Genomic DNA, 11,292 nt, shown 5'->3' on the forward strand with positions numbered 1-11,292 from the left:
CACCCTAGAGCTCGTCCGATATTTAATATACTTTGCTTATCCTGTGCTATCCCTAGCCATTGGGGATTCATGACAGTATAGCCGGCCCACAAAGTGTTAATTGTTTGGGCTGAAGCAGGAGAAAAAGAAGTGTTCAAGGAAAATTTTTTTTTTTTTTTCCTTCAGAGTTTTGCTGCCTAGCCCTTAATTGCTGTCTAGCTGCTTCTTACCTCCTCTTAACCCTTGAATGGCTCTGATCTTAGCTGTTTATCATGGATGTCCAGAGTTTGGCTTCCAGCCTGAGTAATCTCGCAGCAAAGGTTCAAAACATACAGGATTTCGTTGTTCACACTCCCATGTCTGAACCTAGAATTCCTATTCCAGAGTTTTTTTCTGGAGATAGATCTACCTTCCTGAATTTCAGGAACAATTGTAAATTGTTTCTCTCTTTGAAGTCTCGCTCCTCTGGAGACCCTGCTCAACAGGTCAAGATTGTTATATCGTTCCTACGGGGCGACCCTCAGAATTGGGCATTTGCATTGGCACCAGGGGATCCTGCGTTGCTCAGTGTGGATGCGTTTTTTCTGGCATTGGGATTGCTCTATGAGGAACCTAACCTAGAGATTCAGGCTGAAAAGGCTTTATTAGCCCTCTCTCAGGGGCATGATGAAGCGGAAATATATTGTCAGAAATTTCGGAAATGGTCGGTGCTTACTCAGTGGAATGAGTGCGCCCTGGCTGCAAACTTCAGAAATGGTCTTTCTGAGGCCATTAAGGATATTATGGTGGGGTTCCCTGCGCCTACAGATCTGAATGAGTCTATGGCTATGGCCATTCAGATTGATCGGCGTTTACGGGAGCGCAAACCCGTGCACCAGTTGGCGGTGTCTTCTGAACAGGCACCTGAGACTATGCCAGAAGAAAAAAAAAAATGAGACAAAACCAGCTCACCTACTAGGCATTTGTTGTGGGGAAGCCCGGATGACGTGCAGTCTTCACGTGAGGCAATAGAACAAATAGAGGAGAAAATCCAGCTTCCAAAAATATCAAAATTTATTAAAGATAAAATCCAAAGTCCAAAAACATGGTTCACAGGAGAAGAAATAGCAGCAAGCTACATGTTTCGAACAATAAGTTCTTTTTCAAAGCTGCTCACCATGCACCAGAGTGAGGTTTAAATAGCAGCTGTGAAAATCACAGAAAATCACTCCACCACCTGATGCAGCAGTGATTATATACAATAAAAACGCAAAAATATCACAAAAAACATCACAAAAAAACAAAGAAATATATAATATACATATGTGAAATATATAGTACAACTAGACAATGTGAATCTCTCAGTAATGAAACATGATTTCCTTGCGAGCATTTAAGCCCATGGGATGGCAAGTGTTAAGGTAAAACATCCAATAAGCTTCACGCGTCATAAGACGTCTCTTCAAGTCTCCTCCTCTGGCTGTCACTCCAAGCCTCTCAATGCCGACAACCCGAAGGAATGCAGTATTTCTTTGATGACTGGTGATAAAATGCTTAGAGGCATGAGACACAGAACGATTATTATTAGTGGACACAACAATATCAGTGATATGTTCAGAGATACGCATCTTTAACATGCGAGTGGTACAACCTATGTAACTTAATTTGCATTTCATGCATGTTATCATATAAACCACATTCTTACTATTGCAGTTAATAAATTGCTGGATTTTATGTTCTTGTTTATCACTGCTATCAGTAAAAGAATGCGTGACAACGGAATGGGCACATGTGCGACATTTAGAAGCACCACAGTGATAAAAACCTATATGGTGTAACCATGTATGGGAGACTTTACTAGATTTAAATAGGCTGGGTGAGAGAATGTCAGACAAAGTGGTAGTCTTTTTTGCAATCACCTGACAGCCTGAAGATAGAATTTCAGAAAGAATCTCGTCCTCATATAAAATAGGAATGTTTTTCAAGATAAGAGATTTAATATCGTTGTATTGAGGACTATATTTGATAGAGCAAAAGGTTTTTTGATTTTGATACACTTTTTTCTCCTTATTTTTTGATACCAGCATATCGCTGCGTTTTTTTTGTTGTACTATATTTTTAGCTCTATCAAGAGACCAATTAGAATAGCCTCTTTTTTCTAATTTTTTACAACACAGATCGGTCTCTTGCTTTAAAATACTGGCATCATTACAATTCCTGGTTATTCTGGTAAGCTCGCCCACTGGTATGGACTTTATTGTATGTCCAGGATGGCTGCTGGACGCATGTAAAATGCTATTGCCAGAGAGGGGTTTATGAAATGTGGAGGTGGTAATAACATGGCCCACAGTACTGCACAGTGTCAAGTCCAAAAAAGAGATCATGTGCGGATTATGACTGCATGTGAAGCGAAGATTGAAGTCATTAGAATTGAGATGGACAAGAAACTCTGGTATGGCAGATACATCGCCACTCCAGATGAGGAGTAAATCGTCGATGTATCTACCATACCAGAAAATGTCCATCGCAAATGGGTTGCAATCCGAATAAAAAAACAATTCCTCCCAATATGACATTACCAAGTTAGCAACAGATGGTGAGTGTTTACCTCCCATAGAAACTCCTTTGCATTGGAGAAAGAACTGCTGATCAAAGGAGAAATAATTATGAGTCATTAAGAAAAAGATAACCTGTATAACATAATTGCACAAATCAATAGTGTAGTTACTGTACTTATGCAGATGAAATTCTAGTGCTTGAATGACAATGTTTTGTGGAATACAGGTATACAATGAAATGACATCACAACTTATCCATTGAAAACCATCACACCATGCAATATTAGAGAGCTGATGTAGAACATCTCTTGAGTCTCTCAAAAAACCTGGAACTCTCACAACCAATGGCTGTAGAAGAGAGTCAACCCATTGGCTTAGACGTTCTGTTAGAGAACCCATCCCTGATAATATAGGGCGCATTGGTGGAGGTGTAATACCTTTGTGTACTTTGGGTAAGCCATACATTGTAGGTATAGTGGGGCAATCAACCTTGAGATACTCAACATGTGTTCTGGTTAGAACACCCAAAGCTGCGCCTTCATCTATCAAGCTGAACAGTTCTTTTTTGTAAACCGATGTGGGATCTGAAGGCAGTTTTCTGTACGTTGTGGTGTCATTCAAGAGATTGTTCATCTGATCTTTATACATCAATGTGTCCATGACAACAATCAGGCCACCTTTGTCTGCCTTTTTTATAGTGATCTGGTCCATCTTTTTAATTTCCTGGAGAGCTCTGCGCTGCTTCCAATTTAAATTACCTTTATGTGTTCTATGCTGGACATGTGTGTCTAAAGATCTCAGATCTCGTTCAATGACAGCTTGAAATCTGTCCATGCAGTCAACACGTGATTGAATAGGATAAAATGATGGATTTTTTGTTACAAATTGGTCAGCTTGATTTACATCTCGGTTTAAAGATACATTAGACCCATTCAAGTCATTCAGATTTCTCAAAAGACATTGTTCATTAAACGTAAGGTCACAAAATTCATTCCTGACAGCAGAGGTATCCACAATGGAGGTAGATTCCTGTTTGAAAAAATGTCTTTTGACTGTCAAATTACGAATAAATCTGTTGATGTCTATCAATGTATGAAATAAATCAAACCGTTGATCCGGTGCATATTTGAGTCCCAAGGACAACACTTGCAATTGTTCAACTGAGAGATCACAACTAGAAATATTTAAAATATTAGAAAAATCACCTGAAAAAGATGTTACTTTCTGTTGCGGGTAGCCATGCGAAAGTTTCCTGCGGTGTTTGCGGCCCCCGCGCCTCTTGCGTTTTTTGAGTTAAATCTTCTTGGTCTACGGTAGTAGGTGTTGGTGTTATCCACATTTTGATTGATGTTTTCATCACCACCAGTTTCAATAGACCCATTATCCATAGAATCCATGTCTGAGGAACTGAAAGAAACTCGGCGCTCCATTGTGGATACCTCTGCTGTCAGGAATGAATTTTGTGACCTTACGTTTAATGAACAATGTCTTTTGAGAAATCTGAATGACTTGAATGGGTCTAATGTATCTTTAAACCGAGATGTAAATCAAGCTGACCAATTTGTAACAAAAAATCCATCATTTTATCCTATTCAATCACGTGTTGACTGCATGGACAGATTTCAAGCTGTCATTGAACGAGATCTGAGATCTTTAGACACACATGTCCAGCATAGAACACATAAAGGTAATTTAAATTGGAAGCAGCGCAGAGCTCTCCAGGAAATTAAAAAGATGGACCAGATCACTATAAAAAAGGCAGACAAAGGTGGCCTGATTGTTGTCATGGACACATTGATGTATAAAGATCAGATGAACAATCTCTTGAATGACACCACAACGTACAGAAAACTGCCTTCAGATCCCACATCGGTTTACAAAAAAGAACTGTTCAGCTTGATAGATGAAGGCGCAGCTTTGGGTGTTCTAACCAGAACACATGTTGAGTATCTCAAGGTTGATTGCCCCACTATACCTACAATGTATGGCTTACCCAAAGTACACAAAGGTATTACACCTCCACCAATGCGCCCTATATTATCAGGGATGGGTTCTCTAACAGAACGTCTAAGCCAATGGGTTGACTCTCTTCTACAGCCATTGGTTGTGAGAGTTCCAGGTTTTTTGAGAGACTCAAGAGATGTTCTACATCAGCTCTCTAATATTGCATGGTGTGATGGTTTTCAATGGATAAGTTGTGATGTCATTTCATTGTATACCTGTATTCCACAAAACATTGTCATTCAAGCACTAGAATTTCATCTGCATAAGTACAGTAACTACACTATTGATTTGTGCAATTATGTTATACAGGTTATCTTTTTCTTAATGACTCATAATTATTTCTCCTTTGATCAGCAGTTCTTTCTCCAATGCAAAGGAGTTTCTATGGGAGGTAAACACTCACCATCTGTTGCTAACTTGGTAATGTCATATTGGGAGGAATTGTTTTTTTATTCGGATTGCAACCCATTTGCGATGGACATTTTCTGGTATGGTAGATACATCGACGATTTACTCCTCATCTGGAGTGGCGATGTATCTGCCATACCAGAGTTTCTTGTCCATCTCAATTCTAATGACTTCAATCTTCGCTTCACATGCAGTCATAATCCGCACATGATCTCTTTTTTGGACTTGACACTGTGCAGTACTGTGGGCCATGTTATTACCACCTCCACATTTCATAAACCCCTCTCTGGCAATAGCATTTTACATGCGTCCAGCAGCCATCCTGGACATACAATAAAGTCCATACCAGTGGGCGAGCTTACCAGAATAACCAGGAATTGTAATGATGCCAGTATTTTAAAGCAAGAGACCGATCTGTGTTGTAAAAAATTAGAAAAAAGAGGCTATTCTAATTGGTCTCTTGATAGAGCTAAAAATATAGTACAACAAAAAAAACGCAGCGATATGCTGGTATCAAAAAATAAGGAGAAAAAAGTGTATCAAAATCAAAAAACCTTTTGCTCTATCAAATATAGTCCTCAATACAACGATATTAAATCTCTTATCTTGAAAAACATTCCTATTTTATATGAGGACGAGATTCTTTCTGAAATTCTATCTTCAGGCTGTCATGTGATTGCAAAAAAGGCTACCACTTTGTCTGACATTCTCTCACCCAGCCTATTTAAATCTAGTAAAGTCTCCCATACATGGTTACACCATATAGGTTTTTATCACTGTGGTGCTTCTAAATGTCGCACATGTGCCCATTCCGTTGTCACGCATTCTTTTACTGATAGCAGTGATAAACAAGAACATAAAATCCAGCAATTTATTAACTGCAATAGTAAGAATGTGGTTTATATGATAACATGCATGAAATGCAAATTAAGTTACATAGGTTGTACCACTCGCATGTTAAAGACGCGTATCTCTGAACATATCACTGATATTGTTGTGTCCACTAATAATAATCGTTCTGTGTCTCATGCCTCTAAGCATTTTATCACCAGTCATCAAAGAAATACTGCATTCCTTCGGGTTGTCGGCATTGAGAGGCTTGGAGTGACAGCCAGAGGAGGAGACTTGAAGAGACGTCTTATGACGCGTGAAGCTTATTGGATGTTTTACCTTAACACTTGCCATCCCATGGGCTTAAATGCTCGCAAGGAAATCATGTTTCATTACTGAGAGATTCACATTGTCTAGTTGTACTATATATTTCACATATGTATATTATATATTTCTTTGTTTTTTTGTGATGTTTTTTGTGATATTTTTGCGTTTTTATTGTATATAATCACTGCTGCATCAGGTGGTGGAGTGATTTTCTGTGATTTTCACAGCTGCTATTTAAACCTCACTCTGGTGCATGGTGAGCAGCTTTGAAAAAGAACTTATTGTTCGAAACATGTAGCTTGCTGCTATTTCTTCTCCTGTGAACCATGTTTTTGGACTTTGGATTTTATCTTTAATAAATTTTGATATTTTTGGAAGCTGGATTTTCTCCTCTACCTGAGACTATGCAATGTGATAGAATTCAGTCCAGAAGTGAACGGCAAAATTATAGGCGGAAAAATGGTTTGTGTTTTTATTGTGGTGATTCAGCTCATGTTATATCAGCATGCTCTAAACGCACAAAAAGGGTTGATAAATCTTTTGCCATTGATACTCTGCAGTCTAAGTTCATTTTGTCTGTGACTCTGATTTTTTCACTGTCTTCCATTTCCGTCGATGCCTATGTGGATTCAGGTGCTGCCCTGAGTCTTATGGATTGGTCATTTGCTAAACGCTGCGGTTTTAGTCTAGAGCCTCTGGAAGTTCCTATTCCTCTGAAGGGAATTGATTCTACACCATTGGCTATGAATAAACCGCAGTATTGGACACAAGTGACCATGCGCATGACTCCCGTTCATCAGGAGGTGATTCGCTTCCTTGTACTGTATAATTTACATGATGTACTAGTGCTTGGTCTGCCATGGTTACAAACTCATAATCCTGTCCTGGACTGGAAAACAATGTCTGTGCTAAGCTGGGGATGTCAGGGGGTTCATGATGATGCACCTCCGATTTCTATCGCTTCATCTACTCCTTCGGAGATCCCTGCGTTTTTGTCGGATTATAGGGATGTTTTTGAGGAGCCTAAGCTCAATTCGCTCCCTCCTCATAGAGAGTGTGACTGTGCTATAGAATTGATTCCTGGCAGTAAGTTCCCTAAAGGTCGTTTATTTAATCTGTCACTGCCAGAGCATACTGCTATGCGGAATTATATTAAGGAGTCCTTGGAAAAGGGACATATTCGTCCATCTTCGTCCCCTCTGGGAGCAGGTTTTTTTTTCGTGGCAAAAAAAGATGGTTCCCTGAGGCCTTGTATAGATTATCGCCTTCTGAATAAGATTACAGTCAAATACCAGTATCCATTGCCATTATTTACTGATTTGTTTGCTCGCATTAAGGGGGCTAGGTGGTTCACTAAAATAGATCTTCGTGGTGCGTATAATCTGGTGCGGATAAAACAGGGTGATGAGTGGAAAACCGCATTTAATACGCCTGAGGGCCATTTTGAGTATTTGGTAATGCCTTTTGGACTCTCCAATGCTCCGTCAGTCTTTCAGTCCTTTATGCACAATATTTTCCGTGAATATCTGGATAAGTTTATGATTGTGTATTTGGATGATATTTTGGTGTTTTCTGATGACTGGGAGTCTCATGTTCTACAGGTCAGGAAGGTGTTTCAGGTTTTGCGGGCCAATTCTCTGTTTGTGAAGGGCTCAAAGTGTCTCTTCGGAGTTCAGAAGATTTCTTTTTTGGGGTACATTTTTTCTCCTTCTACTATTGAGATGGATCCCGTTAAGGTTCAGGCTATTTGTGACTGGACACAACCTACATCTGTTAAGAGCCTTCAGAAGTTCTTGGGGTTTGCTAATTTTTATCGTCGGTTCATTGCTAATTTTTCCAGTATTGTTAAACCTTTGACTGATTTGACTAAAAAGGGTGCTGATGTTGCTGATTGGTCTCCTGCGGCCGTGGAGGCCTTTCGGGAACTTAAGCGCCGGTTTTCTTCTGCTCCTGTGTTGTGTCAACCAGATGTTTCACTTCCTTTTCAGGTGGAGGTTGATGCTTCCGAGATTGGAGCGGGGGCGGTTTTGTCACAGAGAAGTTCTAATGGCTCGGTGATGAAGCCATGTGCTTTCTTCTCTAGAAAATTCTCGCCCGCCGAGCGCAATTATGATGTGGGTAATCGGGAGCTTTTGGCCATGAAGTGGGCATTTGAGGAGTGGCGTCATTGGCTTGAGGGTGCTAAACATCGCGTAGTTGTCTTGACTGATCACAAGAATCTCATTTACCTTGAGTCTGCCAGGCGTTTGAATCCTAGACAGGCTCGTTGGTCGTTATTTTTTTCTCGTTTCAATTTTGTGGTTTCATACCTGCCAGGTTCAAAGAATGTGAAGGCAGATGCTCTTTCCAGGAGTTTTGTGCCTGACTCTCCTGGAGACACTGGGCCTGCTGGTATCCTTAGGGATGGGGTAATATTGTCCGCCGTATCCCCAGACTTGCGACGCGCATTGCAGGAGTTTCAGGTGGATAAACCGGATCGATGTCCACCAGAAAGACTGTTTGTTCCGGATGATTGGACCAGTAGAGTCATCTCCGAGGTCCAATCTTCCGTGTTGGCTGGTCATCCTGGAATATTTGGTACAAGAGACTTGGTGGCCAGGTCTTTTTGGTGGCCTTCCTTGTCTAGGGATGTGCGTACCTTTGTGCAGTCTTGTGAAGTGTGTGCTCGAGCTAAGCCTTGCTGTTCACGGGCTAGTGGGTTGTTGTTATCCTTGCCCATCCCGAAGAGGCCTTGGACGCACATTTCCATGGATTTTATTTCTGATCTCCCGGTTTCGCAGAAAATGTCCGTTATCTGGGTTGTGTGTGACCGCTTTTCTAAGATGGTTCATTTGGTGCCCTTGCCTAAGTTGCCCTCCTCCTCTGAGTTGGTTCCTTTGTTTTTTCAGAACGTGGTTCGTTTGCATGGGATTCCGGAGAATATCGTTTCTGACAGGGGATCCCAGTTTGTGTCTAGATTTTGGCGGACGTTTTGTGCCAAGATGGGCATTGATTTGTCTTTCTCGTCTGCATTCCATCCTCAGACGAATGGCCAGACGGAGCGAACTAATCAGACCTTGGAAACTTATTTGAGGTGTTTTGTTTCTGCTGATCAAGATGACTGGGTTGCTTTTTTGCCACTGGCCGAATTTGCTCTTAATAATCGGGCTAGTTCGGCCACGTTAGTCTCTCCTTTTTTTTTGTAATTCGGGGTTTCATCCTCATTTTTCCTCTGGTCAGGTGGAGTCTTCGGATTCTCCTGGAGTGGACGTGGTGGTGGACAGGCTACATCACATTTGGAATCAGGTGGTGGACAATTTGAAGTTATCTCAGGAGAAGACTCAGCAGTTTGCTAATCGCCGTCGCCGCGTGGGTCCCCGACTTCTGGTTGGGGACTTGGTGTGGTTGTCTTCTCGTTTTGTCCCTATGAAGGTCTCTTCTCCTAAGTTCAAGCCTCGGTTCATCGGTCCTTATAGGATCTCGGAGATTCTTAACCCTGTATCTTTCCGTTTGGATCTCCCAGCATCGTTCGCTATTCATAATGTGTTCCATCGGTCGTTGTTGCGGAGGTATGAGGTGCCTGTTGTTCCTTCGGTCGAGCCTCCTGCTCCGGTGCTGGTGGAGGGAGAATTGGAGTATGTTGTTGAAAAGATCTTGGATTCTCGTGTTTCCAGACGCAAACTCCAGTATTTGGTTAAGTGGAAGGGTTATGGTCAGGAGGACAATTCCTGGGTGGTCGCCTCCGATGTTCATGCGACTGATTTGGTCCGCGCCATCCATAGAGCTCACCCTGATCGCCCTGGGGGTTCTCATGAGGGTTCGGTGACCCCTCCTCAAGGGGGGGGTACTGTTGTGGATTCTGTTTGCGGGCTCCCTCTGGTGGTTACTGCTGGTACTGGGTGACTTTGGTGGGTTGCGGCCTTTGGTTTCCATCTGTCCATCAGAGGCTGGGTGTTTCCTATTTTACCTGGCCTTTCTGTCATTTCCCTTGCCGGCTATCAATGTGTTCAGATGTGCTCTGTTTGGTTCCTGTCTACCTGCTCCCAGATCTTTCAGGATAAGCTAAGTGCTGATTTTCAGTTGTTTAGTTTTTGTCCAGCTTGCTTAGAATGTCTCTTTGTTAGCTGGTTGCTCTAGTGGACTGAGGTTCTCCCCATGTGCCATGAGTTGGCACATGGGTTCTTGTAATCTCAGGATGGTTTTTTTGATTAGGGTTTTTTGCTGACCGCTCAGTCCCCTTTTGTGTCATTCTGCTTTCTAGTTTTCAGCGGGCCTCTATTTGCTACAGCTATATACATCATCTCTATGTGTGTGCCTTCCTCTCATTTCACCGTCAATACATGTGGGGGGCAACTATACCTTTGGGGTTAATTCCTCTGGAGGCAAGTGAGGTCTTTGTTTTCTCTGCAGTACTAGTTAGCTCTTAGGCTGGTGCGTGGCGTCTAGAACCAACGTAGGCACGCTCCCTGGCTATCTCTAGTTGCGTTTGTCAGGCGTAGGGCAGCGGTCAGCCCAGGTTCCATCACCCTAGAGCTCGTCCGATATTTAATATACTTTGCTTATCCTGTGCTATCCCTAGCCATTGGGGATTCATGACAGCCACCTAGTTTAACGGGCGACGCTGATTAGGCCGTCCTCGTTGTGGGCAAACCCGGGCCACATGTCCCAGCTCTTCGCAGAGATAGCATGTAGGGAATACTTCCCGACGAGACGCTCTTCCGCCCTGTCATGGTTCTGAGAAAGTTCTGCCCCCGGATGAGCCTAGTGAGGTCATCTACTTTTTATTTTCGGTCAGGTCTTCCCGCAAAACTTGGATCTCCTTCCGCAAATATTCCACCCATCCTGGTTCAGTGATCAAATTCACAGACACCTCTCCTCTCAAGACCTTCACCGCTGGGACTGTCACCCCCTGCTCTTGCTCACGCACGCGCGCCTCACCTCCTACTTCTGCAAAGGTTATACGTGGGTTCATTCGCAAGCGCTCTCGCAGGGCCTGTTTCAGCAGCACGTCTCTCATCCAGGCCACTAACTGGTCTCGTAGCATTATGTCAGTCGACCATATTCCCATGCCGTCTTTTCTGAATATGGCGGTGTGGATCTCCTGTAATAAAATTCATGTATTGCATCACTGTCTCACCCTCTCTTTGAACCCGGCTAAATAACTGTATGCGCAATTGCCCTACATCTGTGGGGTCCCCATGGGTCCCAAACAGTATGCACAATACTT

General features: G+C 42.4%; 1 long non-coding RNA gene across 1 annotated transcript; it reads right to left on the reverse strand.

Annotated features, from left to right (window-relative positions):
* Nucleotides 1-1,307: 1,307 nt before the first annotated feature.
* On the reverse strand, nt 1,308-3,934 carry LOC143766296 (uncharacterized). Its single transcript, XR_013213556.1, has 3 exons — nt 3,722-3,934; nt 2,567-2,603; nt 1,308-1,511 (listed from the first exon to the last, which is right to left on the reverse strand). It is a non-coding gene; the product is annotated as an uncharacterized LOC143766296 (long non-coding RNA).
* Between the last annotated feature and the right edge of the window lie 7,358 nt (nt 3,935-11,292).

The sequence above is a fragment of the Ranitomeya variabilis genome, chromosome 1, assembly GCF_051348905.1.
Source record: "Ranitomeya variabilis isolate aRanVar5 chromosome 1, aRanVar5.hap1, whole genome shotgun sequence".
In the NCBI taxonomy this organism is placed as follows: domain Eukaryota; kingdom Metazoa; phylum Chordata; class Amphibia; order Anura; family Dendrobatidae; genus Ranitomeya; species Ranitomeya variabilis.